Source organism: Bubalus bubalis, chromosome 14 (assembly GCF_019923935.1).
Source record: "Bubalus bubalis isolate 160015118507 breed Murrah chromosome 14, NDDB_SH_1, whole genome shotgun sequence".
In the NCBI taxonomy this organism is placed as follows: Eukaryota; Metazoa; Chordata; class Mammalia; order Artiodactyla; family Bovidae; genus Bubalus; species Bubalus bubalis.
Genome location: NC_059170.1, coordinates 16334516 through 16350797, shown reverse-complemented (window position 1 = coordinate 16350797; position 16282 = coordinate 16334516). Strand labels below are relative to the sequence as shown.

General features: G+C 48.8%; 1 long non-coding RNA gene and 2 other non-coding genes across 7 annotated transcripts; all 3 read left to right on the top strand.

Moving 5' to 3' along the window:
- The first annotated feature begins 10116 nt into the window (after window positions 1–10116).
- LOC102389189 lies at window positions 10117–16282 on the top strand. 5 transcript variants are annotated; one of them, XR_006544382.1, is made up of 7 exons: window positions 10117–10338; window positions 12192–12372; window positions 12743–13086; window positions 14221–14293; window positions 14570–14723; window positions 15615–15792; window positions 15879–16282. It is a non-coding gene; the product is annotated as an uncharacterized LOC102389189 (long non-coding RNA). The 5 variants fall into 5 exon arrangements; XR_006544383.1 differs by lacking the exon at window positions 14570–14723 and having other exon boundaries at window positions 10129–10338; window positions 12818–13086; XR_003103023.2 differs by lacking the exon at window positions 14570–14723 and having other exon boundaries at window positions 10135–10338.
- On the top strand, window positions 11590–11726 carry LOC112579006. The gene has a single exon (XR_003103438.1). It is a non-coding gene; the product is annotated as a small nucleolar RNA SNORA71 (small nucleolar RNA).
- On the top strand, window positions 14815–14948 carry LOC112579004. Its single transcript, XR_003103436.1, has one exon. It is a non-coding gene; the product is annotated as a small nucleolar RNA SNORA71 (small nucleolar RNA).

The window sequence follows — 16282 nt, the reverse complement described above, 5'->3', positions numbered from 1 at the left end:
ATTTGAAGGGTCTAAAGGCAGCGCTATCCAGTAGAAATACAATGCTGGCTGAATGTGTAATTTTAAATTTCCCAGGAGCCACATTAAAAAAGTTAAGCAACTATATACTCCAATAAAACTTAATAAAAAAAAAGAAAAGAAAGATTAAAAAGGGGGAGGTGCTTCTCTCATAGCTCAGTTGGTAAAGAATCCGACTACAATGCAGGAAACCTGAGTTCGATTCCTGGGTCAGGAGGATCCCCTGGAGAAGGAAATGGCAACCCATTCCAGTATCCTTGCCTGGAGAATCCCATGGACAGAGGAGCCTGGCAGGCTACAGTCCATGGGGTTGTAAGAGTTGGACACAACTTAGCGATTAAACCAGCACCAAGGTAAAAAAAAAAAAAAAAAAAAAAAAGGTACCAAATGTGTAGAATGTACAAACTACAAGGTCCTGCCGTATAGCACAGGGAACTATATTCAATGTCCAGTGATAAACCATCATGGAAAAGAGTATAAAAAAAAATATATAGGGCCCTTCACTGGTGACCCAGTGGTTAAGAATCCGCTTGCCAATGCAGAGGACACAGGTTTGATTCCTGGTCCAGGAAGATTCCACATGCGGTGGGGCAACTAAGCCCGTGTGCCACAACTACTGAGCCCATGTGCTGGAACTACTGAAGCCCAGGTGCTCTAAGAGTCATGCTTCACAAGAAGAGAGGTCACCGCAATGAGAAGCTGGCGCACCACAGCTAGAGAGTAGCCCCCGCTCACCAAAACTGGAGAAAGCCCGAATAAATAAATACATAAAATTTTAAAAATAATATATATATAGAGAGAGAGTCACTTTGCTGTGCACCAAAAACTAGCACAACATTGTAAATCAACTATACTTCAATAAAAATAAATAAAAAATTTTAAAGTACCGAAAAGGTGAAATTAATTTTAATACTATATTTTAGTTAATACAAGATAATCAAAATATTATTTCAATATGTAATCAATATTTTAAAATTATTAATAGGATATTTACTATTTCTTTTCCTTTGCACATAGTCTTCGGAATCAGTGCATGTTTTATGCTGACAGCACATTGCAACTGGGACTGGTGATATTTTCAGTGCTCTGTGGCCATGTGTGCCTGGTGGCTACTGTGTCCATCAGCCCAGGTCTCAGGCCATCTGGCTTTAATCAAGCCTTTGGAGCCAGAGGACAGAAACAGCAAGTAGGAAACTGACAGCAAGTCCCTTCCGCAGGCCCCACCCACGAGCCTGGGACCGCCTGAGAGGGGCTGGGTCTCCTGCACCACTCAGATGAGAAGCCTCATAGTTCTAAGCTGGAGAGTAAAGGAAAGCTGCTTTCAGAAGGCTGGGAAAGGCCAGAGCCATGATTCCAGCCTAGATAATCTGCATCTTTGTGCCCGTGATGCCAGGGAGGGAATCTGGGCGGGTTCATTTCTGCATCCCCAGTCTCTAGAGGAGGCTGGCCATCTAAAAGGTGTGGTTGATGCTTGTTGTTAGTGTAACAAGATATTAAAATAGATATTTCAGCCGAGGTACCAAGGAGGCACCAAAATACAGGAAAGAATAGCTGAACAACAAGTCATGGTTGTAATTTTTGAAGGTTCCACCTGATAAAATGGCAGCTACCTTCCAAAGAGGGTATTGGATTAGATGTCGAATTTAGGAAGAAATAACTGGAAAATGGTTGCTTGTGACTCACTCCTCTCTTCTAATCCGAGGGTATTAACAGTATAGTGGGGCTTCCCTGGTGGTCCAGTGGTTAAGAATCTGCCTTGCAATGCAGGGGCGACCGGTTCGATCCCTGGTCCGGGAAGATCCCACGTGCTGCCGAGCCACTAAGCCCGTGCACCAGAACTACTGATCCCGCGCACAGCAACTACTGAAGCCACATGCCCTAGAGCTGTGCTCTGCGACAAGGGAAACCACCACAAGGAGAGGCCCCCCGCTCTCTCTGCAATGAGAGGAAGCCTGTGCAAAGCAATGAAGACCCAGCACAGTCATAAATATATATATATATATATATATATATGTTTTAAAGTACAGTGTTAGGCATGAAAAAGAGGGAATTATGGGCTCTATGTCTTAAAACACTCCCTCCTCCTTTGCCCCCAAGAGGAAGAGTAGGAGGAAGTTCCTTTTGCTCTGGTGAACTTCATACCTGGGAGCTCCAGCAGGAACACCCCGGAACTTGATTAATGTCACCTAGCGTTGGAAAGCCCAGGTGACCCATGACCAACCCCTTCCTCAGTCAAGGGTACATTGTCTCCTTTAGCAGGTGTAGGATCTGGGCTAGGACTGGCTACCTGCTGCCCAAGAGGTTCTACTTTAAACAGAGCCCGCTAGGGGGAGGGGGCCCCCAAGAAGAGGGCCTGTTCACATCACGTGGGGTTCACTCAAAGGGCACCAGGAGGAGACTCGCTGAAGAACCCCTGAAACAGGGGCCGAGGGAGAACGCACAGCCTTAATTTCAGGTCCAGCCTGGGGAGAGATGTTCCCCCATCTCACTCTTCATTTCACCTGATCCTGGAGGTACTGGGAGTGGGGGGGTAGGGGGACTGAGCAGAAACTGGTGACTAGAAATACATCTGGCCAAGTAAAGGGAGAAGGTTCCCATTCCCTCCTAGCAGACAGCAGCCCACCCTATGCTTGGTCCCAGACGGTGGAGAGCAGAGAAGTCTTAACTATCAACAGTCACTGAAAGCATGATGAATATATGAGATGAACATTTAAATTAATGGAATAGAAATCATGTTTGCTATTTTTAGTAACACAATACTTATTACCTAAGAAGGATCAGAGAAGTTATGAGGACTGCCTGATATTTTTCCAAGGATAGGGAAAAGATATTTCCATTTAGAAAGTTTAAAGAGAGAGGCAAAATATATATATATAATATATATGTTTTACGATGACATACGAAAAGTCTCACTTTCAAAATACTGATCGCATTTATAAAGGATAGGGCTGTGACTGGGAGGCCAACATTCTGCCATCTTGGAGTTTGTGACCTCACAGTGGCTGAGAGATTCCTGCTGCCTGGACTTGGGGGGGCGCTGGGGTGGGGAGATGAGGTCTCAGCTGACTAAACAGATTGTACCAAGGAAGTGATGCCCAGGGTCTAGGCCGGAAGTCAGCAGCTGGCCTGGTGAGCCCTGCAGGAGCTCCAGGCTCCAACCCCACACTAAGAATGAACAACATCCTGGCGGTTTTTATTTTTATGTTCCTCTTCCTCATCATCATCTTACTGATGCTCTGTTACTACGTCTTTCAGGAGGAATAGGCTTGGGCTTCTGCAGGCTGGGACTGAGGCCCAGTGGTAGCCTTGGCCAGTCCAGCCGCCCAGGGCCTCTGCTGTCCTGTGGCCCAGGTCTGGGCCTGTTTGGGGGTCTCCAGCAGCCCCTAGCCCTCACTGGATGCTCGGACAGACTGAGATGAGACAGAGGGTCTCTCCACCAGGGTCAGTTCCCACCGAGGTCTCAGCACCCCCACTTCCCTGGGTCCCCTAGCTGGGTTCTCTGACTCCCAAACCTCTCTGTTACTAGACTTGCTTCTGGTTCATTTTTGTCCTGGGCTGAAGGCCACTGATGCTGGAGAGGGGGTCAGTGTGAGCTCACTGAGGGTTTATATAGCTCAGGCCTCTGCCATGGGAGCAAACAGGAGAAGAGATGGCTTTCTCCCTGCAGAAACTGGCAGGCTGGGCCCTGGAGGACCAGAGTCCAAGAGAAAGACTGATAACTTTGGTTGGTGACATTGGACTTTCCTTCATTCGACGGTGGACAGTCCTTGAATACAACCTTCTTGACTAATGACTCTGGATGGTCTTAGCTATTTAACTTGTTTCCCTGAACAACAGTTTTGGGCCTCCTTTGCTAACTAAATAACTGAGATGTTTGTGGCTAACTAACTTAAACTTTCCTGACTTGAGAATCATCAACTATCTTGCCTGAATACTTGAGCAACCAGGATAACAATATTTGACTTCGGCTCATTCTCTCCCACCATGCTAGTTGATGATATCAATTCTTTACTCTTTTTAAATATTTATTTATTTATGCCTTTGTTTATCTGGCTGTGCTGAGTCTTAGTTGCAGCATACAGGACCTTCTGTCTTTGCTGTGTCGTGTGAACTCTTAGTTGTGGTGTGGGGCATCTAGTTTCCTGACCAGGGATGGAATCTGGGCCCCCTGCACTGGGAGCGCAGAATCTTAGCCTCTGGACCACAAAGGAAGTCCCCAATTCTTTATTTTTATGACCTTGGGTCATCCTGGCCAAGGGCAGCAGACATCCCTGACTATTTTTCTGGAGCTTCTAGGATAAAAATAGAATAATTCTTCTATGATTTCACCATTATGTATGATACTGACTGACGGTTTCCCTGGTGGCTCTGTGGTAAAGAATCCGCCTACCAATGCAGGAGACATAAGAGATGAGAGTTCGATCCGTGGGTCAGGAAAATCCTCTGGAGGAGGGTATGGCTACCCACTCCAGTATTCTTGCCTGGAGAATCCCACGGACAGAGGAGCCTGGCGGGTCACACTCCACTGTGTCGGAAAGAGTCAGATATGACTGAAGTGACTAAGCACAATGTTTTATGATGTATATCCTATTTTTAGAATTCCAAGAATTTTTATAGTTATGAATATTAACTTTTAATCAAATTATGATAACCATGGTAATAGCTAAAATGTATTACTAGTTTACTATTTAATGTAAGATATCAACTACTGAAAAAAGCTCTTATGGTACTAACATATTTCAATGCATTATTTTACCTATTTTAATTTTTAAAAAATATTTATATATTTATCTGGCTGCATCGAGTCTCAGCTGTGGCACACGGGACCCTCATTGCATTATGTGGGATCTTTCTTTGCGGGGCACTGACTCCAGCTGTGGCTTGAAGGCTTAGTTGCTCCAAGGCATGTGGGATCTTAGTTCCCCGACCAGGAATCGAACCTGTGTCCCCTGCCTTGTAAAGCAGATTCTTAACCTCTGGACCACCAGGGAACCCTCTTAAATTTTTGAATTGTAAAATAAGCATAACACAAAATTTACCATCTTAGCCATTTTTAAGTATTCAGCTCAGTACTGTCCAGTACATTCACCTCGTTATGCAGTCAATCCCCAGAACTCTTCTCATCTTTCAAACTGAAACTTACAGCCATCCAATAGCAACTCCACTTTCCCCAGCCCCTGGCAACCACCATCCTACTTTCTGATTCCGAATTTGACTAATCAAGGAAACTTGCATAAGTAGAATCATCCAGTTGTTGTTCTTTAGTTGCTAAGTCATGGCCAACTCTTTGGGACCCCATGGACTGCAGCCTGTCAGGTTCCTCTGTCCATGGGATTTCCGAGGCAAGAATACTGGAGTGGGTTGCCATTTCCTTCTGCAGGGGATCTTCCCGGACCAGGTATCAAACCCACATCTCTTGCGTCTCTGCCATTGGCAGATGGATTCTTTACCATTGAGCCACTAGGGAAGCCTGGAATCATTCAGTATTTGTCCTTTTATAACTGGTTTACTTCACTTAGCATAATATCATTAAGGTTCATGTATGTTGTAGCATTTGTTAGAATTTCCTTCCTTTTGAGGGCTGAATAGTATTCCATTGTGTGATAGACCACATCATATTTATCCATTCATCCATCAATGGACATCTGAGTGGCTTCTACTTTCTGGCTATAGTGAATATATTGCCATGCACGTGGGTGGACAAACATCCCTTAAAGAGCCAGCTTTCAGTTGTTTCGAGGATATATCCATAAGTGAAATCGTTGGATCCTACAGCAATTCCATTTTTAATATTTTGAGCAACCACCATACTATTTGCCCTAGCGGCTGCACCAGAGAGCTCCCTGGTAGCCTAGTGATTAGGATTCAGCGCTTTCACTTCTGTGGTCTGAGTTCAATCCCTGGTTAAGGAACTAACAATTTGCAAGCTATATGGCACAGCCAAAAAAAATTTTTTTTCACACAGTAGCTGCTCCATTTTGCATATTTGATCTATTTTAGAGTTGAGAAACTGAGACTCAGAAAGATTAAGTAGCTTGCTAACACAGGTAAAATGTAGAAGAGAAAAAAATTTTTTATGTGTATTGAATTTATTCCCCAGGGCTGCCATAAGAGAGTGCCACAAACTGGATGGCTTAAAACACAAATGTGTTCTCTCACTATTCTGGAGGTTAGAAGTCCAAAATCAACGTGACGGCAGGGCCATGTTCCCTCTGGAACTTTGGGCAAGATTCTTCCTTGCCTCTCCCTAGCTTCTGGTGGTGCCCATCAACCTTGGGAGTCACACGGCATTCTCCTGGAGTACCTTTCTCCTTACTTGTAAGGACACCGGTCGTATTGGATTCATGGTCCTCCCTCTTGCAACATGACCTCATTTTAACTTACCTCTTAATTACATCTGTAAAGACTGTTTCCACGGCAGGTCACATTGCCAGGTACCAGGTGTTAAACAACTTCAACATAACACCTTTTGAGGGGTCATAACTCAATCCATCATATCTTATCTTCTTCCTGATTCTGTGATATCGACCACACTTTGCCGTCACTGCGATGAATTACTAGACTTCCCAAAAGAAAACCATGCTTGCATTTGTGGGACAGAGCTAATTTGATATTGGTGGATTATTAGACCATAAGCTTGGAACGAGGCAGACACAAAGGGTTTCTTTCATTCATCCCTATACCTCCCGGTCATTAAGCGAAAGAAGTGAAAGTGAAGTCACTCAGTTGTGTCCGACTCTTTGTGACCCCATGGACTGTAGCCTACCAGGCTCCCCTATCCATGAGATTTTCCAGGCAAGAGGACTGGAGAGGGGTGCCATTTCCTTCTCCAGAGGATCTTCCTGACCCAGGGATTGAACCTGGGTCTCCTGCATTGCAGGCAGACGCTTTATTGTCTGAGCCACCAGGGAAGTCCCAGTCATTATACAAACAGAAAAACAAAAAGCAGCATTTGAAAAGGGGCATGGCTTTTCCAGTGCCTTTATGGGAAAAAATCATTAACAGTTGTTTGGGGAATTGTTTAGGTGGTAGTCTTCGTTGTTCCTTTTTAAATTTCCTGCCAGTCAGGCTGCGATTGTCATCTGCTGGCCACACCCACCAGCACAGTGCTGGCACAGAGTGGAAGCACTCACTCACCGTGTATCGAATGAATGAATGGATAGAAGGTTCACTGGCAGAGCAGTGCCCTTGCCCCCTTTTTGCTGCGACTGTTCTGTTTTGATGACCAGTAGCAAGTGGCTGGTGGCTTCTCCTCCCCTTAGAGCCTCCTTAAGCCCACTGTGTCCACTCCTGAAAGAGCCTTGTTCCAGGCAGACCTAATCATCAGCCTACTCCTCTTCTGGATAGGTCCTCAATACATCCCCGCCAGCAGTAGACTCACTTGAAACATCCATCCCTTCAGGAGCTTGCAGAGCATGCACTGAAATTTTGTTTTGTTTTTAACATCTGCAGACACATCACTGACTGACAAAAAAGGCCAAGCCACTGAGCATGGACTGTTATCTGAATGCCCCAAGCAAAGGTTGTCACAATACTTTTATTTCGAGACTTCAACATGCTGCCATTTGCTGCAGTCTCCAGTTAGGTAGGCCAGTGCCATAGAGGAGAAAGTCATCTGAGATAAGCACACACAGTGCATCAGGCAGCTGCCAACCTCCCATGCTCCAGGCCACTGGTGGAATACCTTAATAATCGGCCACTTACGGGCTTTTAGCCAGGAGTGTTGGAGACAGAAACCTAACTTATGCTAACAAAGAATTACATTATTGGGAAGCTTATATAATCGAACAAGAGGAAGGGCAGAGGTGGAACTGAGCTTCCAAGGTGACAAACACCAGGGACTTAAATGCTCCCAGGACACTCTGTCCTGTATCTCCCCCTCTCCCTGTGTGTGGACTTCCGACTTTACATTTACTCCATTTCTTGCACGTGAGGTAGCAGGTGGACACATGCTGGGTGTGCCCTGAAGTGCACATCCATCCACCTTCCACCGAAGGGAGGCAGGATTGCCACATATGGTCATGCACTGTCCAACTCATGGACATGCCATTCATATTATAGTCTCTTGCTGAGAAGCAGAGATGTTAGGGATGCTTGGTTGAACATAGAAAACACTTGATGTTTTCCTAGCACATCCTTCTCTGGCCCAGCAGAGTCACCCTATTTTTTACCATCCTGAAGGAGGGGGGAATTCAAAAAATCTCCATTCTAATCCTTAAATGGTGGGCCCTTCTAATGAAGACTCTTGGGATTATCTTTTTTTGCCCCTCCCATGCTGCACAGCATGTGGGATCTTAGCTCCCCAACCAGGGATTGAACCTTGGTCCCTGCATTAGGAAACTTGGAGTCTTAACCACTGGACCACCAGAGTAGTCCCTGGAAATATCTTTAAAGAGAAACACCTGGGGGGGAATTTTCCCACAAGCTTCATGACAACAAGTGGAAGATATTAATAACTAAACCTGTGACAGTGTAAGCCATGAATGTCCACTAGAATAAGAGAAAGGTTTGCAAGTAGAGGGACCTTCTGAGAAATGCAATCCTTAACTCCACAATCTTGAAACTCTCAATTCTCAGTTACTTTCTAGACCAAAGGACAGGCACTTCCACCTTTCTGTAGCTGGGGGAAGAGTCACGCATCTGGGAGGTGTCTCATCCGTGGCTTGGGAGGTACTGACCGTGCAGAGATGCCTAGTTGTTGAGCATGCATACATCTCAGGGTCTCTGTGGCTTGCCTTGCTTGGCATGCTTGGCCAAGACCCTGCTCCTTCCTGGGTGAGCTCACTGGGCAGGCAGGCCATACCCAGGGATACAGTGGGTGGAGGGTGGGTAACAACAGTGAAAGGAAGAGGAGTCGAAAGGTAGTCGAATCTGAGCTGGGTCCTTTGTCTGCCTGTTATCACTGACCAAGCCTGGTTCTACCTGAGATTTACCAATATATTTTTAGGATGTTTACATTCCTAAATAAATTAACCTATAATTTATTTTTTCTTTTATTGACCTTTTCTAATTTGGGAATTATGTGAACTTAGAATGGTTTTCTCTTTTTCTCTTATCCAGGAGGCTGTATAATATTGTAAAGCTTTGTAGAACTTACTTATTAAGACGCTTGGTTATGATGTTTTCTTTGTGGGAAGACTCAACTACTGATTCAATTGCTTACAGTGTTATGAAATTATTTGGGTTTTCTATTTTTTCCTTAAGACAATTCTGTTAAATATTTTCCAGAAAAGTGCTCATTTTACCTAAGTTTAAAATTTTACAAGCAAAAAATCAAGTAGATTGTTCTCTCATTTTTTTACTTTCTGCTCTGACTGTACCAACTTCCTCATTGCTAAAATTGGCTCTGTTGCTCTACATATGATTATGCTCATTTTCTGCTATTTTAGTTTCTGCTCTTGTTGTTTTATTGATTTTCACTTTGTTTAGATCCTTTCAATTGTCCTTTTTCTCATTTTTTAAGCCCTCAGGAGCCAGGAGCTGACTGAGACACATGGAATTTTTCTTACACTTCGGAATCTAGTGAGCCCCTCTCGCATTGCAACACTGAAAATTTCTGTTTCTTCTCTTGCATCAGTATTTAAAGATCATGCAATGAGATGCCTCATCCAGTTTCTAACTTATTCACGTCCCAGCACATGCATCCACTCCCCCATCCTTACCCCAACATCAGCTTTTTAGTCTTTCTCTTCCTCCCTTTTCGGAACATCTTCCCATTTCCCTCTTCTGTTTGAGTCCTTCAGAACCCCAGTAAGGCACACCTCCACCATGAAGCCATCTTAATTTGGAAATTGGTTGAAGTATGATTCTACTCATAGCCCCACAACTAGCCTCCAAGCTCTTTAGGACCCACAGTCTTTCACACTCGAGATGCAAAATTAAAGAAGAAAGTATAGTTTCCCCAGCTTCAGCCCCACACACACTTTGTCAGAAGGCAGGACACCATAATTGACGTTCCCAGCAAGACTGAATTCAATAGGAAGAGTGAATGCCACAGAAAATCAGAGAGAAAGAATAGACAGCTCAAAACTACAGACATCCTAACCATTTAATAGTCGGATGGATGGTTGGGGAGATGAAAGAATGCTTGAATACTTGGCGGGTCAGTTTCAACTCCGATCCACTAGGGGGCGCGAAGAGACTGCTTGCGCGGGGTGCATCCGGGGATTCGCCGCTCTAGGCCCTAGCCCGTCTCTCAACTGCAGTTCCGCCAGCGCCCAACAGATGGAGGGCGGGTCCTGTCTCCGAGTCGCCGGGAACCGTCCAGCATCTTCTCACGTCGTCCAGTTTGACCTGCAGCCGACATTCCTGGCGCCCCGGGTGAGTCACTGCAGGACCTCGCTGCCCCGGAACCCCCGCAGGCCTCTAAGGTTCTCCGTCCCCGCCTGCCCCCGACAGGAGGGAAACTGAGGCCCTTGGGGTCGGGGAGTGCAGGTCAGCTCCAAGCCCAGGCCCACTCTGGGTTCTGAGCCGGTTCCCTCCGCTGCATGTGGACCTCTCTGCACTCCTGTTCTTGACAAAGGGGCCTCGGGTCACCGCACTACCGGCCGGCGCCGTTTTGGAGCGTCGGGTCCCGGGACTCGCCCGGTGGGGAGACTTGGGCCCACCGACGGCGAGAAGCGGGTCCGGGGATGCGTGGGCCCAAGGTCTCGCAGGGAAGTTCGTGCGGAGCCGGTGTGAACCGCACCCGCGCTGCGCCAGAGGCCCCCGATCACATCCCATCACCTCCGACTCCAACGTTTCATCCCCTGAAGCCGCTTGTCGGTTGCCGGGCAAATATCTTCGTGACCATTAGCCCATTTTCCCTCGGTTAACTTCTAAGGTAAAAGTGTTCAAACTTCCACTTTAACTGAGGGCGCCCCAGGGCTCTAGGAGAGCAGAGTCTGGCTTCCTGGGCCCCTGCTTCGCACTGAAGGCCTTCCCCTCGCTTTGCCGAGCCAGGCCCTGCGCAGCTGAAGACCCTGCCTCAGGCGGCGCTCCTTCCCCTCCTGCAGGACCCTGACCCGCGCTCCCGCAGTGTCCAGGGACTGAGCTGTCCCCTGGGGCAGTGCTGGAGCTGTGGCCTTCCTGCCCTACTGCAGAGCGGGTGGTTCCTGGGCTTGAGGGTTCTGGGACCTGCCTTGCAAAGCGCGTGTGCAGGAGGATGGGGGTGGGTTTGGGGGCCAGAAAGGCCAGAGTTCGGATCCTGAGTCAGCCCCTCATTAGCCGGGGAACCTGGGGTGAGTTCCTTTATTCTCCTGAGCTTTCCTTTCCTTCAAGGGGGAAAATGGCAATCACTCCGGAAGGGCAGAGGCCTGGTCTGTGTTCTTTTTATTTGAACTCACAGTACTTGGCATGTAGTGAGTGCTAAGTTGGTATTTGTGGGGTGGATGAGTAATTGAGGCTTTTTTTTTTTAAACCAGAAGTTGGTCTCCCCTGGCTTCTTTTGATGGGGGGCGGTGGAACCTTTTCAGGAAGTGAGGCTAGTGCCTGGGGTCCTGGGCCTGGCTAGGCAGCTTTCCCCTGCCTGGGTGGAGAGCCAGCTGCTAACCCCGGGCTCCTCTGCCTGATTCCCCATCTGCCCTTCTCTGCCCCTGCATTCGAAAGTGATCGTGGGCTGCCGGTGCCCTGGTCATTGATAGCACAGGGAGAGGAATTGCTGAAGGCGTTTTCCCCGTGTTTGGAGGGTCCGTCCTGTCCCTTCTGAACTCGGGAGCTGCCTTTTTAGATCTGCCTCCTGGCACCTGGTGTGCAGCTTACTAAGCGCTCCCTATGCCAGTCTCAGTGCTAGTTGCTGAGAAGCTTTTAACTCATTGTTGACCAGGGGATGTTTTCAGGAAACTAATGTCTGGTGCCAGTGATTTGTTATGGAAGTGATATTGATACATCGGTGGTCAAAAATGTTTGGGTAAAAAAAGATGTATTAATAATAAGTCTCTGGTCAATAATGTGTTTAAAAAAAAAAAAGGAAGATAAAGCATGGGCTGTTTCTTAGAAGCTGGGGCTGGTTGTGGAGCCACTGGGTAATTTTCACCAGGAGCTTCCCTCTAGAAAGCCAGGTCTACCTCCCCTCTTCCCCGTTTCCAGGTCCTTAGTCCGGCTTGTGGTCTGGAGAGTGGTGAGGACACTAATCATACTTCATGGGAATCATGGGTTTTCTTGTCTTTTCTGCCTCTCTCTGCTCCGATCTCAAGGCCAGTACCTGAGTGTCATCTGCTCAGTGCCTGGCAGGTGTCTGGTGCGCAGCAGCTGTGGAACAATTGCCCAGCAGGAGAGGACAGGACAGACACATCCCAGTGAGGTGGTGTGGCCCATCATGTCATGGAGAATCAGAGAAAGACTGCTTGTGGCCAGCCAGCCTGGGGAGAGGTGGAGGTACTTCCTGTGTTTTCTTTTCTTGGAGTTGTTCTTCCTGTTGACCAGTATTTATCCATTGGAGGTTCCTTGGCGTGAGACAGAGCCCAGTCTACTAAGGGAGAGTTTCCCCATGACCTGTGGTTACGGTGGCAGGAACTAGAATAGTAATGCCCTTGGACAAGGCTTATATAACAGGAATCACAGAAGTAATGCAATTGGACAAGGCTTAAAGAGACACCAGACCTCACCTCTGCAGGAGGCCTGAGGTGCCTTTACCTCCTCACACACACCACCACCCCGTAAGCCCCCACCCCCTGCCCAGGCCAGGCATGGCCTGTCAGGTGCCACACACTCGCAAATCTGTCCTGGACTTTCTCTTTCTATTCAGGATCCAGCTTCCAGAATCTGTATGGAGTCATCTGAGTTTGCACAAAAGATATCTGAAAAGCCGTCTCTGTGTCAGGTGCAGATGAGCTGTTGTCCTGTGTGGAGTAATGAACTTCTGTCCTGGGAATAAAAGGTGTGGCTCGTGGGTTGGGAACACAGCCCACCTTTGTGAAGCAGCCAGCATCTCCGAGAACCCAGGCACTCTGCCTGGATTCCAGGACACGTGGTGACCAGGTGGCATCCAGGTTGCTCATCCAGGGCTTCTTGATCATTGAAGAGGAAGCAGCACGGTGCACAGGGGTCCCTGAGAGGTGTCCCCATCCTGTCAAGAGACAGCTGGCCCAGGTGAGTCCTGTTCCCTGGAGATCTGGGGCTTTGCCCCCCGCAAGGTGCATGAGGTCCCCATGTGGTCTGGGAAGAGATAGGAGAGAGACAAGGGTGACTTGGTCCTCGCACTCAGCTTCACCCTCTCTGGGGTCTTTGAGGACCCACCCAGTTCTCTTTGTGTGCTTGGTCCTGAGAGCCCTTGGGGAGCCCTTCCTCAGATTGTCACTTTGGCAGCAGAATGTGTAGAGCAGGGAAAGGATTCTGACATGTCCATCTGTACTCGTGTGTCACTTCTCTGTCTCCTCCTGACTCTGGGACCTTCTCCTGTCTCTGGTTTCATCCTCCAGAAAGCAGGACTGCAGTGAGGCTATTTGTCTCCAGCTCATGTCATCCCTGGCTGTTACAACCTAAGAACTCTGTCACTTTACTTTCAGAGGTGTCCTCCCTTTGTCTGTCCCTTCTGGGCCATGTGGAAGGCTTTTTAAAAAGCATGACTAGAAGCAGATACTGGGTTCTCATGCTCAACTCGGCTGACTGCTCTGAGCCTCTGCCACTGGCCTCCGTTTTCAGTAAGCCCTCTGTCCTTTGCTGCCGCTGCACTTGGAAGTGATGCTGGGCTGCCCGTGGCTTGCTTATTGGTAGTGCAGACAGAAGAAACGCAGTAGGGCTGTCTCGCACCCTTGCTCCCTAGTTCTGGGAGATTTCTACACTTCTGTGTCTCTTCTGCCCACCCCTTGGGCCTCCAGGGCCTCAGGTCTGCTCGGGTGTGTTAGTGTCATTGCTGGGGCGTGTCCTTCTGGCTCCTGCTGTTGGGAAACAGGCTCATTTTATGAGTTGCTTCAGTTGCTGTCAGTCAGCCATGGCACATTCCCATAAATCTGGCGATGACATCCTTTTCTGCCTGTCCCTGATCAATTACACATCCATTGGCATTGGCACCCTGCCACAGAGCATCCACTGTCTCCTTCTTCAGAGTTAACTACTGTTTTTTGTGTGAAGAAATAGCATGTCTTATCAGGAAATAACAACAGCCGACACTTGGGGGATGTTTACTGTCTGGTAACTCTAGTGCTAAGGCCTTTCCTGGTGCCTTTGCCCTCCTGTGAGCAGGGGCAAGTCGAGCGCTCACCCTTTGCTTCTGGTCTGTTCCAGACGAGTCCACTGCGTGCAGAGGCGTCATGGAAGCTGTCATGTCAGGAGCATTCTAGACCGCACTGTCCTTGAGGTAAGATCTCTGGTCCGTTCTCTAGAGTGTTGGGTCCTCCCACACAGTGGTCGTATGTGTGTCCCCAGGGGCTTTGGTGAAGATGTAGGGGAGCTGAGAGGTGGGATGAAGGCAGCATCCACGAGTCCCCAGGTCCACGCACTACCCCAGCCCCTGGCAGCCTGGGTCACATGTGGCGCGTCACTGTCTTCAGTGGCTGCTGCAGGGATGGCACCTCTCGAGTCCCATTAGGGCACTGAGAGTTATGGGGTATCTGCCCTCCTCCCCGGAGTGTAGGCAGAAGCACGTGAACCTGGGCGCCAGAGATTCTGCCCCTGGGCTTGAGTCTCCTTTGACCGCCGTCTCAGTCAGCATCCTATTCAGAACCTTGTTTCCATCATTTGAAAAACCACAGCTACGTCGGGGGTGACTTTATGGTACCCAAGACCACGTGAGTCCTGTAACCTCCAGTTGTAGTATTTTCCCAGTGCTTCTGCCCAGTGTTGGCCTTCTCTTTCCAGAGTGCTCTTTGCCCCGTATGCACCTGCATTCAAAAGAGACCACGGGCTGTCCGTGCTCTGGTCATTGACAATGCAGGGAGAGAAGTTGTGGAAAGCAATTTCCCGAGTTTGGAGGGTCCGCACCTGTCCCTTTCAAATGCTGGCGCTTTCCCACACCCCTGCTCCTCTCACCCCTGCTCCACCCCTGCCCGAGCTTCCCCCTCAGGCGCTGGGGGCTCCTTTGTGATGGGCAGTGAGGCCATCTCAGCATGGCCTCCTGTTACCAGAGCCAGGCCATGTCCGTGTCAGGCTTCAAGATGTTAGAGGGTGTAAGGAGCCAGGCTGCATTACGCATAAAGAATACGCGTGATGTCGGGGCGGGGGGGGGTGTTTGGGGACTGCTGTAAGATTGTCAAGGGGATCAGCTGTTTGGAGGAGTGGTGGACCGGCCTTGGAAGGACTGAGACGTGATAGACCACAGGAGGGACTTCGGGTGGGGGGAGGAACATGAGGATGATCTGAGGCCAGGGTGAGTGTGCGCACCTGGGAGTCAGGTGTGCAGGCCGGTAATGAATGTGTGGGGGGAGGGCTGCTGGGCCGTGGTGGTCCCCCTCTGACATACAGGGTGGGTGGACCGAGTACGAGGACCTCCTGAGAGCAGGCTCTCCAGCCATCTCTCTGCCAGTTCCTACATTTGCTCTGTTGCCCTCAGAAGGTGCATTTTTTAAAAGACAGTGTTCCTTTTGATTCTTCTCTGGGAGCTTTGAGATTTCCTTTTTGAGCTGAATTTGGTGTGAAAAAAGCCACAGCGCATCCCTGACTATTTGGAGGCATTCTCACAGATGTTGGCTTGAAGAAAGGCAAGGTAACATTGGAGAGCAAACCCTTGTCGTGACCTCCTGCCCTGTGACCTCCCCATCACGCTGGGGGTGCTGCCTTGGAGGACACCTCGGGGATGGGAGCATTGGCCTCTCAGGATGGTGACCTGGGTTCCAACTCCCCTGGAGGAGCCTCCTCATGGTGAGTTACTGCCAAGGGGCTAAGTCGGCCTCTGTTTCTGAGACAGACGTTGCAAGCTGCCAGCCTCATCTGATTTCCTCCATTAGGTTGTTTTGGGTCTGATCACAGACACTGGCATAGCAGACTGAAGAGGGTTGTTGCTGCATGACCACCGCCAGACCTTCTTTTCCTGTTGCCTCAGCACAGTATGGAAGGACTTGGCCCCATGTGACCAGGTCAGGGGCCTGCTAAGGCCTGAGACCCTGGGACTTGGGACCTTGGGATTCACAGCCGGAGACCTTCAGCTGGCTCTGCCCCCGCCCCTCAGCAGGTGCCACAGGGCACGGCAGACCCAGAAGACTGGTTTCCTTCCATCTGGACCAGGTCCTCCAGTGGCCTCCATGTCCCCCTCTCTGCTCCTGGTGTAACTTTTAGAACCAAGAGTTCCTGTTGGAGGTGTCTCTGCTGGGCATCTTGTCCTCTCACCCACTTCAATAAATCTTGAAACTGC